This window comes from Canis lupus, chromosome 12 (assembly GCF_003254725.2).
Source record: "Canis lupus dingo isolate Sandy chromosome 12, ASM325472v2, whole genome shotgun sequence".
NCBI lineage: Eukaryota > Metazoa > Chordata > Mammalia > Carnivora > Canidae > Canis > Canis lupus.
Window position 1 is genome coordinate 9,492,696 of NC_064254.1, and position 12,968 is coordinate 9,505,663.

The 12,968-nt window shown below is 52.3% G+C and overlaps 1 protein-coding gene across 1 annotated transcript in view; it reads right to left on the reverse strand.

Annotated features, from left to right (window-relative positions):
- Positions 1 to 12,968, reverse strand: part of LRFN2 (leucine rich repeat and fibronectin type III domain containing 2) — a 181,589-nt gene that overhangs the window by 168,013 nt on the left and 608 nt on the right.

Genomic DNA, 12,968 nt, shown 5'->3' on the forward strand with positions numbered 1-12,968 from the left:
GTGTTCAGTATGGGGTGTGAGTTGATGATTCTGAGCCCAGGGGAGGGAAGGGAAAGGTCCCTTTACCTTATACTTGACATTTCCTTTGCTAGAGGGCCCTTAGCAGGAGCAGAGGGTGTGAAACCTGGCAAAGCGGTCCTGGCACCCAAAGCTCAGCTTTGAAACAGCAGGCCCACGGAAAGGCAGATGTGCAGGCAAGCCCTCCCCCGAGGATAATAATAATAATAATAAGCCGCCCTCCCCCAGGGATAGCTTATTCCCAGGAAGTAAGGTCACAGCGACATCCTCAGGCTCAGGCCCCATTGCTCACTCTCTTCCCTGCCCCTATGAGGGGCCATGTAGATGCAGATGGCACAGGGCACTTGTGCTTGTCCTAGAAAGCCTGCCTCCTCCTCCTCATGAGAAAGAGTGGGGACAGTGAGCTGAGCTTCCCAGCCTTGGCCAGCTTTGCCATGTGACCCAGACACAAGCCACAGCAGTATCCCCTCAGGATGGAGGCAGGAGGCTGGAACTATGAGGAGTCTGGAGAAGAAGGGCCTGTGGCTGCAGTCCAGAGTAAAGCCTGTACACCTTCTAAACTTCTGCTCACACAGGAATCTTAGGCTGCAGAGGGAAATGCTCAGCAGCAGCCCCCCAGTCAGGGATGGGGCTGGACGCAGCTGAACATGCAGGGCCCCCCGGCACTACCAGCAACCCCTCCGATGCCTGCCGGCCTGCCGTGCCCCTGAGAGCCAGGTCCAGCGTGGAGATGGCCTGGCCGCCAAGCAGCTTTGCCTGTGATCGGAGCTGAAGCCCAAAGCAGGAGGATAAGTGCACAAAGGCAGTCGATCAGGGCCCATGGAGGTCAGGATGGCAGCCTGCTTCCAGGAACACAGAAAAAGAGAAGGCAGGCAGCCAGTGAGCCACCCAGCCGGGGCTTCCACCACCCTCCAGCCCTCCTGCCTTCCTGCCCTCCTGCCCTCGCCTGGCAGCCCAAATTACAGATACACACTCTGGGGGCATTTCCAGGTGCCGCGAGGGTCCCTGTGTTTCCCTCAGGTGCAGCAAAATGATTACAGAAATTGAAGGTGTGTGAGGTCACGAACGCTTCTAGTAACAAGGAGAAGCCACCTCACCCCCGTCCCCACCCTCCAGCTCAGGGATCACAGCATGTGACAACCTGAATTGCAGGCAAGAGTGTAAGCTCAGGAGCCGTGTGCTTGGTCTCAAATCCGAGCTCCGCCTTCTTCTCATCTGCTTGACCCTGGCCAAGCTACTTGACTTCCCCAGGCCTCCATTTCCTCACCCATAAAATGAACTAATAGCAGCACCTACCCCACAGAATTCAATGTGGGGGATAAAACGAGTCTATAAAGCTTACATTAGAACAATGCCAGGCCCATCCTAAACATTCAATACCCAGAAGCCATTATCCTGATGGTATAATGTCATATAATGCAATCCAAGCATGACCTGGTCGTTCTACTAGCCTGTTTCCCCACCTTAAGGTAGAGACAGATCTGCTTGCCGTACTTCCTCGCTGTTGTGGGGTCCAAAGCAGATAAATAGAGCTGCAAGCCAAGCTTTAAAAACTATCAAGTGCCGTGTCTATGTGGCAGGGGTGAATACAGTATATGCTCTAATAAATATAAGGTAATATGAACATAATACTAGCAGGTAACAATATGATGTAAGGTAATACCCTTCATTAAAAACCAAGTGGAGAGGGGACACCTGGGTGGCTCAGTGGTTGAGCATCTGCCTTAGGCTCAGGTCAGTGATCCCAGGGTCCCTGGGATCGAGTCCCACATCGGGCTCCCCGCAGGGATCCTGCTTCTCCCTCTGCCTATGTCTCTGCCTCTCTCTGTGTGTCTCTCATGAATAAATAAATAAAATCTTTTAAAAAAATAAAAAATAAAAACCAGGTGCAGAAAGACACAAGACAGAAGAAGAGAGGCAGAGAGTGGCGGAGCGAGAGAGGGACCACGAGAGAGGCCTGGGTCTGAAGATCGGGGAATCAATGTTGTACTGTAATTTAAAAACTAATATACAGTAAATAGCAGCCCGGCACCACAGAGCAGCCATGTGGCAGGGTGGCGGGCCTGAGAGTCCTCCCAGACCAAGCTGGGCCAGCCACCAGTGCCCCGCCAGCCTCCCCTGAAACTCATGATCCACTGTTCTCTCCCTGCTCACGTTGGAACCATCCATCCACACCTGCAGCGCCTCCCAATTATGTGCCATATTTACATGGCACATGATCTATGGACCCAGTGGATCACATAGGCCTAGAAATGAGGTTGGGGCCTGGATTTCTTCCCTGGAGAGAGGGGGCTTGGGATGGGGCTTTGGTTCTAGGCAGTCAGGTTTTGCAGCAGGAGCAGCCCGGAGGCCCAGGCCCCAGTTGGCTTCCAATCCCCCGCTCTCTTCCTGAGGCTCTCACCCCCTGCTGGCCTTCACTACCTCCTTGACTCCCATCCCCTCCTCATGGTCACGCACCCACTCCCCACCATCATCCCATGTCCCACTCTAGACACTGACCCCATCAACTATTCCCATATATCAACCTCCCCAGAGCTCCTGAAACCCCACTTCACAAGCATCCCTCTGGGGCTGGTTTCTCCCCGCTGGAAGTCTTCATTCATTCTTCTGTATCTGGGCTCAAGACTCATTTTCCTGCCCCACATGCTTTCCCAGCTCCTTCAGACCAAAGGATCCAGGAGATTCCCTCTTCCTACTACCAGGGTGGGCCGTGGGGCATGGGTATCAGAGGCTGGTGGGACAAGAATCATGGCCCAGGGAAGTGTCTCTCTCGGGTTTTCTCTTCACATATAGACCAGGCTGAATGAAGGGTCTCCTTCTGACAGAAGTTTCCCCAATCCAGGCTCCACAAACCCCTTAGGACTCCCATCCGATCCCATCTCCATCCCATCCCAGGGCATTCATAACTGTCTCAAAAAGATCCAAATAAGTATGTCCTGTGGCCCTGCCACTAACTCCCATCCCCTGAGGTATACTATCTGCTTTCCCCTGAGCCATGCTATGTAGACCCAGTCTAACATGCAGGCATGGAACATGACGTGAACTTCACCCCACACTGGGCCTCATTTCCCGGTGATCTGATCCCAACACCTATAAGGACCAGGTGGGAGGTCCAGTTTTGAACCCACTAGCCATCTTCACCCAAACCTTCCCCCACCAAATTCCCCTAACCCCTCAGCTGAACACAGTGTGACCATGAAGTAGAATGGAAACCCCTAACTGGACCAGGAACCACTTTAGTAACCTCTGTGTCTCAGTTTCTCCTCATGTGAAATGGCTATAATCGTAATGTCTGTCCTGCCTGCCTAGTAGGGTTTCCAGGAGGGTCCCATGGGATCATGTGGAGAGTATTATGAAATTCCCCAAGTTGCTATAATATTTAAGGGGCGCTCATTTGAAAAGAGTATCAATTAAGTTGGTCTATAGTGTTCTTCTCCACTCCTAGGAGAATGCCATTATTATACCCACTATGAATAATGACATCTACTTCTACAGCACTGTGTGCTGGGCACTGCTCCAAACACTCTACATATAGTAATCTGTTAAACGTTCCTAACAACCCTATGTGGTGGGTACTATTATTACCCTTATTTTGCAGATGAGGAAACCGAGGGACAGAGAGGAGCCAGCTTGAGTTCACACAAGCAGGAAACAGGATATAGCATAAACCCTATGGATGGGGGAGGGGGACAAGTACACACATGCTCCTACACAAAAAGGATGCTGTGTCCCCATGGTGTAGTGGCTAAGTGTCCCAACATAAGGTGCCATGTTTATCTGCTCCAGCCTCCTCCTCTTTGATGCAAGCAGCCCCAGATCAAGGAGCAGGGCCTTTCCCCATTGGAGAAGGCTTCTCAAGTGTAAGGAAGCTGCCTGGCCCACTTGCAACTCTTTCTGTGCTCCTTACTGCCAGCAGTCAATGCCCAGATTCTTGCCCATGGAAGGCTGGGCAACTGTCCTCCCCCCAGTGTGATGGCCCTCATCTGTCATGTGCTTAGAAGCCGTGACTAGACAGAGGGTCCAGGATTTATGTCTATTCTCAGGCCTCTCCTCACCTCCCCTTCTTGCCAGCTCAGCCCCTGTGACGCAGGTAAGCAGGCCAGGAGGAAGATTACATGGTTCCTTTCGGGCCAGCTGCCCCTACACAGGACCACAACTGCCAAATCTCTTCATCCAGTTAGTCTGCATTTGGGTGAGATGGTAAGATGTCAGCTTGGTCATGGGGCGGAGGAGGGGTCTGGGAAAGCAGTGCGAGAGAACATTTTTTTCTTTTCAGTGTCAAAGAACATTTCTTAAGTGGTCTTCATCACCCTCCCCCCACCCCACCATCACCATCATCATGGTCTGAAGGTGTGTAGATCACCTGTGACCCTCAGCTGAGTCCTATGCAGACACACACATGTGCACACACATGTGATGGGAATGCAGGTGAGAAAGAAGCCAGACTGGGACACCCCCCCCCCCATCTCTACTGCATCCTGGAGGTCACAGGCAGGGCTGGAAAAAGCATAAGAGGATCACTCAGATGGCGGACGTGAGGGGGCTGCGTGTACATGCGAGCTGGAGAGATGATTCATCTTTGCAGCACCCGGCCTGCTGGGCAGCACACAGTAGGCGTTCAGTAGCCACTTGCAGAACTGCACTGAAATCTGCGAGGACTGCAGACCAGCCAGACACGAGAGGGCTGGGTGACTGAGCATGGGCTTGGTCACCAGATGCTAAATTCCCAGGTTCACCTGAGGGCTGGAGGGGGCTGGAGGGGCACGCTGGAACAAGTGAAAGGAAGCCTCATTCCCAGGGCAGGCAGCAAAGCCCAGAACCTACAGCCTCAGGAGCACAAAAGCAAGCGAGTTGGGACTCTATCCTGCCCCCTCTCCTAGTTATGTGGAAAAGAGGCAGATGGGGGCTGATGTGCCCATGAGGCTGATGGGGGGCGCCACTGTCCATTGCTGGAGGTTTGTGTGAACCAAAGCTCCTAAGAGCCGACTGACAGGTGAAGGACGGATCAGTGAACAGCCACATGAGTGCACACACGTCCCAGCAAAGGACAGGGTGCTCCAGTGCCAGTTCCATCACCCCATGTAAGCATCCCTGGGACCCCGTTTTCCATGGTTCACTCAGGGATAGACAGAGCCTTCTGTTTCCCAGGGATGTCCTACAGCAGGCACAGGGATGGATGTGAGTGCACTGTGGCAGTTCTGTTGTGACAGTGAAATGTTGCATGGCATCTGAGGTCTGAGTTCTCATCTTGAGATGAGAGACTAGCCCTGTGGCCTTCCCCCTCTGAGCCTCGCTCCTTGTCCAAACAGGGAGGAGGGCAAAACCAGGTGCTGCCCAGCTCAGAGACCCATAGGGACTACAGGAGACCATGCACAGAAATGTTCTTTGTCAAGTAGCCAGTGCTCTGCCAACACTGGATGGCCTGTGTCCGTGTCTTTGATGGAGAAGTGGCAGCAGTAGACAAAGGGAGCTTATGCTAATGTGTGTCTATACATGTGCATGTCTGTACATGGGTACGAGTGTGGGAATGTGAACATGTATGAATGTGTGCATGTGCAGATATGTATGTAAATGCGTGCACAGCAGGTGTGTCTGTGTGTGCACATTTGTATGTATATATAAGTATGGCATTGTATGTGCACACACATACGTTTATGTGTGTGAATGCATAGGTGTGCAGATGTATGAGTGTTTTGAGAGTGTATGTGCAAGTGTGCATATAAGCAGGCCTGCTTGTGGTTGTGTGTACACATGTGAGTATGCAGGAGAGAGTGTGTGTGTGCACACGCATGTGCACGCATGCATGTGCTGGAGTAGGGGAGGAAGGAGGCACTGGCATTCGCACTGAAGCCCTGGCATCCTGGTTATTCAGCACTGAACTCAGTAACCTAGTAACGGGATTTGGGGCAGGTTGGCAGCAGGCAGAGGGCAGCGGGCAGAGGGAAACGTCAGGTCAGCACTATCTGTGAGCTCCCCATGAGAAGGAAGCTGGAGGACAAGTCATTTCCAGAGCCTGGGTGGCTCAGCAGAGGTATCTTTACTCGGGCAGATCCAGGGACTTATAAATCAAAAGATCAAATACCTAAACCATAAGGGACTAGAGGAGCCTCAGGCCTCATCACACAGGCAAGAACAGAAAGGGAGATGGGCGGCCCAAGTCACTGGGCAAGATCTTGGCAGGTCTGAATGGAGAAAACTCATTCTAGGCTCCCCTGCTCAGTGGGAAGTCTGATACGACCAGCCCTGGTGTTTGTGCTATAAGAGGACCTCTAACCTTTAACCCCATGACCCCAGTCACTATCCACCCTCCTGCCTTTCTGCCCCAGCAGGACCTATGTGGTGTAACGATGGCTCCTTTATATGTGTGTGGGGGGAAGGTGGGGAGGACACTGAATCGAGGTAGCAACTTTGCCCACCCTGCAATCTTCAATATCTTTTTAGAAGGGCAGGGCCTCATCTTATGGCCCTTGTTTGGGAATTTCCAGGGGGTTCCAGGAGCTCAGAGTCAACAATGCCTTTACCCTCACGGCCATCATTCTGGACACTCCTACATCTCTCTTTCATCAGACTCTGAGATCTAAGCTGGATCCTGAGCTGAGCTCACTTCCCCAGCTCCTCCAAGTCCTACAGGCTGAGTGACCATATGTCACTCATTTTGAGTACCAGAGAGAGTCATGTAACAGCAAGACCCCATTTACAGCCTCAGTTGACCCTTGAACAACATGCAGGCTAAGGGCACTCTCTCGCCACACTGTTGGCAATCTATGTACAGCTTTTGACTACCTCCAAAACTCAATTACAAATAGCCTACTGTTGACCAGAAGCCTTCCTGATAACATCCATGGCTGATGAACATATATTTGTATGTTACATGCATTATATGCTGTATACCTGCAGTAAAGCTAGAGAAAGGAAAACGTTATTAAGAAACTCATAAGAGAAAATATGTTTACAGTACTATACCACATTTATTGAAAAAAAATCTGCGTATAAACAGGCTGGTACAGTTGGAGTCCCTGTTGTTCCAGGGTCAGCTATACTAGGTACTCAGACTCCTTTGGGGGACCAAAGTAAATCCCCTTCACAGACTTACTTGGGAACCAAAATAAATGCCCTCCCCTAGTTTATTCTAGTAAAGCTGCCTTAACAGGGGTACTAGATTGGGAGGGGTAGGTGAGGTGAGCACCAGCTTTGGAGGAGGGAATAGGCAGTGAGTCTTAGGGAAGGAGAGATGGGAGGACCAAAGTGATATTGGGGATCTGAGTTCAGACAAGAAGGAAGACCACTGTGTGCTGGCCTAGGGCAGAGTGGGATAGAACAAAGGATGGGTTGGGAGAGATGACCCAGAGGAAGGGAGGCAGAGAGACACCCAGCATCCTGCTTCTCATGTTGTTGGATGCACCTGGGCAGACTGACTGGCGCTCAGCTCCTTCCGGCGGATAGACTAATGCTGGACATGCTGATAATAAACACATTGAACTCTAAAGAGCCCAACTTTGGGATTTTGCAGCCTCTCATGTCCCAGCGTGGCCCCCGTACCTACAGGACTGCTGCAAGGATTCCCATTGTCTACGGCAGACAATCCTATGCAGATTGATAAATTATAAGAGCTCAGTTTAGTTACTTAATCCAGCTTGACACAGTTTTAAGACCTAAGCCTTGTCTCTCCAGTCTCAGTCTGTCCCTCAGGCTGACCTGGTCCCCATTAGCCTTGGCCCTTAGGGGCACTCAAGAAAGCAAGCACAGATCTGTTCAAACCCAAGGCATCCTGGCCTTCTGTTGCTTGGAAGCAAGGCCACGTATAGCCTTGTGTCTCTTCTCCAGGACCTCCACCCTGTCTATACATTCTGCAGATACAATGCATAGAAATCAGCTGAGAAAAAGTAAAGATGATAGATCACGACAGATAGAGACAATGTTGCTCCTTAAACTTGCCTGCTGCATTTGGTCTAGATGGCTTAACAACTACTGACCCAGCACATGGCTGTCTCTGCTCCTTGCCTTCTTACTTCTCATCTTTTGACCTTCTGTTCAAAGACTAGCCTTGGGTTTGGCTAGTTTTTTCCAACCCAGCCCCCACCTCCACTTTTGATAAAATAAAGATGCCTATTCAGGAGATCTGGGATGGGATGGGGTTTGCATTGCTAGCCTGCTCCCTGAGAGGCTGATGCTTCTGGCCCATGGGCCACACCTGGAGTAGTGACGTGTCACAGTGAATCTGCCTTCCTCACCACCTCCTGGATTCTCCCGGCCTCATTATAATACACTTTTTTTCTAATCCTGGTCTGTTAGCCCTAAAGCATGCATTTCTCAACGGGGGCAACAGCGCCCCCAAGGGGGAAAAATTTGTTCTTGAGAGGGGTGAAATAGATTTTATTTACTTTTTGTATATAAGGCACAGAGACACCTGCAGTGCATAAACACATATACAGTATACAGTATACCTGTGGTATTAAAATGCATGCAGAGGTGCAATTAGGGAAAAAATGCCTCAGAAGGCTCCTCGGAGAGGGGAATAGTAAAAAGAAGGTCTGGAAACATCAGCTTAAGGAAAATGCCTTCTGTCTAATCCAATGCCAAAGCTACACTGATAGCTGGTGGATTACAAAAGTAAACGAAGTGTTTGTCAGTGTGTCCCTTCCTAGCTGCCTGCCACTGATCCCTTCTGGACCACATGCCCTTCTGCAGGTTCTGTACCCTCCCTTTTCCCAAAAAGCACAGTGCCCACCTGGCTGGGCTGTGGCTTGATTGGTTAACCCTAGTCCCATATGAAACTGATACACTAGAGCCCACCTTCTATTCCCTAAGAAGTATTACATGTAACATTTTAGTTACTTGGTCTCAATTAGGAAGGGGTCACAAATACAACCCGAGTGCCAAAGCTATTATTCACTGTATGAAGTACATTCACACATGTCATAAGCATTAGCATCCCGATTCATCAGTAAGGAAATGAGGCCCCAGGGCGTAAAGAGATTTGCTCCTCGCTCAAGTCACACATACAGCAGAGTTGAGTCCCCTGACTCTCTGTCTGGTGCTCATTCTAAGGTCCCATCTTCGGTCCTACCCACAAGGACGGTGCTGCCTGTTTCAGGGGAGCTTATAAACAAGTGGGAGTGAGTGGGCAGAGAGGCCCACAGAGCAGGCTGGGCTCACAGGGTCTGCAATGGTGGCTCTGAAGCCAGCCTCCCCCGGAGGCCAGCAGGACTTGGAGAGGTATGGGCCCATGGTGCCCTGTGCCTCACCTGCAGGGAAAGGCAGCACAGAAGAGTTCAGAGCGTGGGTTTTGAATTCAGATAGACATGAGAGTCAAGCGACCACTCTTGTCATGTATTAATGACCTGGCAGGTCCCAACTTCTCTGAACTTCAGTGTTCTCCTCTGTAAGGTAGAGGCAGCAATAGCGGCAAATTCCTAGAATTGGGAGAATTCAATGAGATAATAATATGAAGCTCTTAGCATCGTGCCTGGCACATAATAAGCAACCAAGAAATTGTTTCAAGGATCTGGTCCTGACAGAATTTCTCAGAATATTCATTCTGCTTGTTCAGTACCCTACTCCTGAAGCCTCCTGAATCCCCAATAACCTCTAAGACTATAAGAGAAAGCAAAATCTGCCTTCTATGGACTTCTATGGGCTTTTGCTGTTCCTGAAATCCTTACCTCCTCCAAGGAGCCCTCCTGATAGCCCTGACTCTGAGTAGGCTGGACATGGCTAATCTCCTTGGTCCCCATCTTCATATATGACTGCTTGCTCCCTGAAAATACCTTTCCTTAGGCATGCCCATTATGGTTAGAGCTTCTTCTCCACTCCTAATCTAGTTGGTTTATTAGTCAGACCCTGCTAAATACATACTGGGTCTGAGCCTCTCTCCTCGCCTGGATGTGACCCCAACTCTGCGGATGGGACCCAGGTCAAATCATAGGCCCTGTACAGACCTCAGCAAGAGCTGTGCCCACTCACTGGGTCTGGACCCAACACTATCCTGGTGAGGTGATTCTTGGAACAGCAAGAGGCAAAAGCAGAGAAGAGAAGGCAGGGGCCAGGCAGGTTCTTGGAGATATTTCACACTCAAGCCTCGGGTAGAGAAGGATGACAGATGACACTTGTAAAACACAGAGCCTGTGCTTCCTGAGCAAACGGGCATGACTGTAAAAATCCACAGCAAACAAGGAAGAGAGAGAAGCAGGTGCCACAGCCCCAGAGGTGAAATTCGCCTTCCGAATATCAATTGCCGAAGTTTTCTGGAGGGCTTTCTAGAGTCTTTCAATGATCAGTTTACAGGTGATGGCATAAAACCTGGCTGCTAGTTGGCTGGGGAAAGCTAGGGGTATTACCCTCATGTCTCTGAGGGCCCATTTCCCCTCCAACCAAACCCTCCTCCAGATCTGAACAGGGGCTTGGGGAGCACAGGGACAAATATGAGGTTGTAACACATCTGCGAGGAAGGTACTATTATTTTCTTTCACCAAAGGAGAACACAGAGGCTCCAGTAGTTAACGAAGTTGTGGCAGAGTCAGAATTTGAACCCAGGGCCTCTAGGTAAAGGTTCCATTCCATTAAACACCAACTCTATCCCTTCAAATAAGTTGGGCCCTAAAAACATCAATAGTGTCCCAAGGAAAATCACAAAACACTCAAATTGTTGCTTTTGTCAGGGGTCCAATTCCACTTGGCTATCTCTGGTGGGTATTTTGCTCCTCATCTCTGTTTTCAGTCTGGCGGCCCACCCCCCATCAGATAGAATGCCCCGCCCCCCCCCCATACCAATAATGGTGCTCATCTCCACCTTAGCCCAGGCCTTTCCTCCCTTCGGAAAGGCCCTCCTCTATCTGCTGGCTGGAGAGACTGGACAAGCCTGACACTTGGGGCCCAGAACCTCTGGATCCTTGGTTTTACTTCAGAGCTGCCGCTGAGCCAAGAAAGCGGATTCCCACTCTAGCCAAACCAGAGCTTGGGTGGCCAAAAGGCTGCCAAATCTCCCCAGTGGCGCCACCTACCTTATCTGCATTTCCCACCCCATCCAACCCCTCCTCAGTCTAGCCTCCGGAAAGCTCCCGGCTCACCCTTTCAAAGGCCACACTCCCCAGCTTCCCAGATGTCTGGGCCTGGGGAAGAAACTGGTGCCTCAGAGAAGCAGGGAATTTGAGGCCCAGCAGCCGCCAGGCGGGCACCCTGTCCAGTCCAACCGGCCAGGAGCTGCAGCTGGGAGCCGACCTCGTGCAGAAGCAGCGCCAGAGGCTGAGACCCAAATGCCAAGTTTGCTGTTTGTATTCCCCAGGGTGACGGCAGGAAGATAAGTAACCATATTCCTGAACAGGAATTCGACCAGAAACTCTAAATTGAGGGCTGGGCAGGGGGTCTGAGCAGACACATGTGAGAAGCTGGAGGAGAGAGCCTGCCGGAAGGCAGCATCCCAGCCAGAGTCAGAAGGGAAAGACGACATCCCAGCATCAGCAGAAGGGCCCGGGCAGCCGGGCAGCCGGGCAGTCCGGCAGCCGGTGTGGTCCGTGGAGGCTGACAGCTCCAAGACCAGGAGGCCCTCAGGAGCTTTCCTGTGCAAGCCTGACCCTCTTCAGCCTCCAGAGTACCCCACACGCAAGTCCCAAGCTGGCTGGGTTCCACCATGTGTGTGACTCTATGAAGCCAAGGGTGGCAACCAGCCTGGGGGGAACAACCCCAAGACCTCAAGACCCGGGACCCACACTCCCAGTCTCTGCACAGTGCCCTCCCTCAGCCTCCTACCATTAGTTCCAAAGGGCTCCCCATCCCCCCGTATGAACAACAGCCCACCCAGAACCTCACGCCTGCTCCCTGGAACTTCATAGCTCAGAGCCTGGCAGTTCCCTCCCCAGCCTTACTCCTCCCCAACGCGGGGGTCAGTTTCCAGAAGCAGCCTGCACCTTCCCCCAGCCCCACAAGGCCAATCAGCCCATTGCAGCCACAGCGCCACCCCCCATACACACACACACACACACACACACACACACACACTGTGGGAAGGCAGGGGGTCGGCATCGACAGCCTTGCCTTGGACTCCAGCTCCCTCTCCCCACCAAATGTCTATCTGTCTGTCTGTCTGTGGTGTCTGTGATTCCCAGTGTGCACTTGCTGTCAGCCTGGCTCTGTCCCTCTGCAGTCTCTGCTCAGGCTCACTCCTCATTCTTTCTCAGGCTTTGGCTTTCGGGGGGCTTGATCTCCCTTGAACTTGCTGCCTATGTCCTTTGTACTGGGGTGAGGGGAAGAGGAGCAGGACACCTCCCGGGCGGCGTTACCTGGGGTCTGTGCTGGAGCACAGAGCAGTCCATCCCTCTCCTTCCTCCCCACTCAGGCCAACCTCAGAACCCGGGTAGGGCTGGGTGGGAGACAGACCTACCAACCAGGCTTGGTTAATGCCAGTTTCCATATTGCTTCATCATGCCATTCTGATGCCCCTAGCTGCTCACACACAACCCCCCTGATCTCCCCGCCTTCTGCCTGAGGCCAGGACAGGGCCCTAAGCCTGCCCCCCCTGCCTCCCCAAACTGCAACGATGCCTGCCTTCCCTCCACGAGCGCTGAAGCAACCCCTCGGCACCCAACCCAGCTCTACCCCACCCCACCCAGCCCACGGAGCGCAGGGAGCCCTGGCGTCCGACCCAGCCCCCAGCGACAGCTCGAGCCAGGCCTCTCCTCCGGGGAGATGCAACAGAGTGGTCTGGCGGCAAAGTTCTCCTGCTGCTTTCAACGTTGCGGTACACCTGAGGCTGCCGTCTCCCCCTCCGGCTCGCCGGCCTCGCACGGACCCACGCTCCCCGCTGCTCGCCAGAGTTTCACCCCCCACTCCCGGGGAATGAGAGAACGGAAAGGAAAGGATGGGCGAAAAGAGAAAGTGCCCGCAGGAGTGCCTGGGTGAGGGAGTGCTCAAGTGAAAGAGAAAGGGATGCAAAGTTCCCGGTCCTCCCCCGCGCC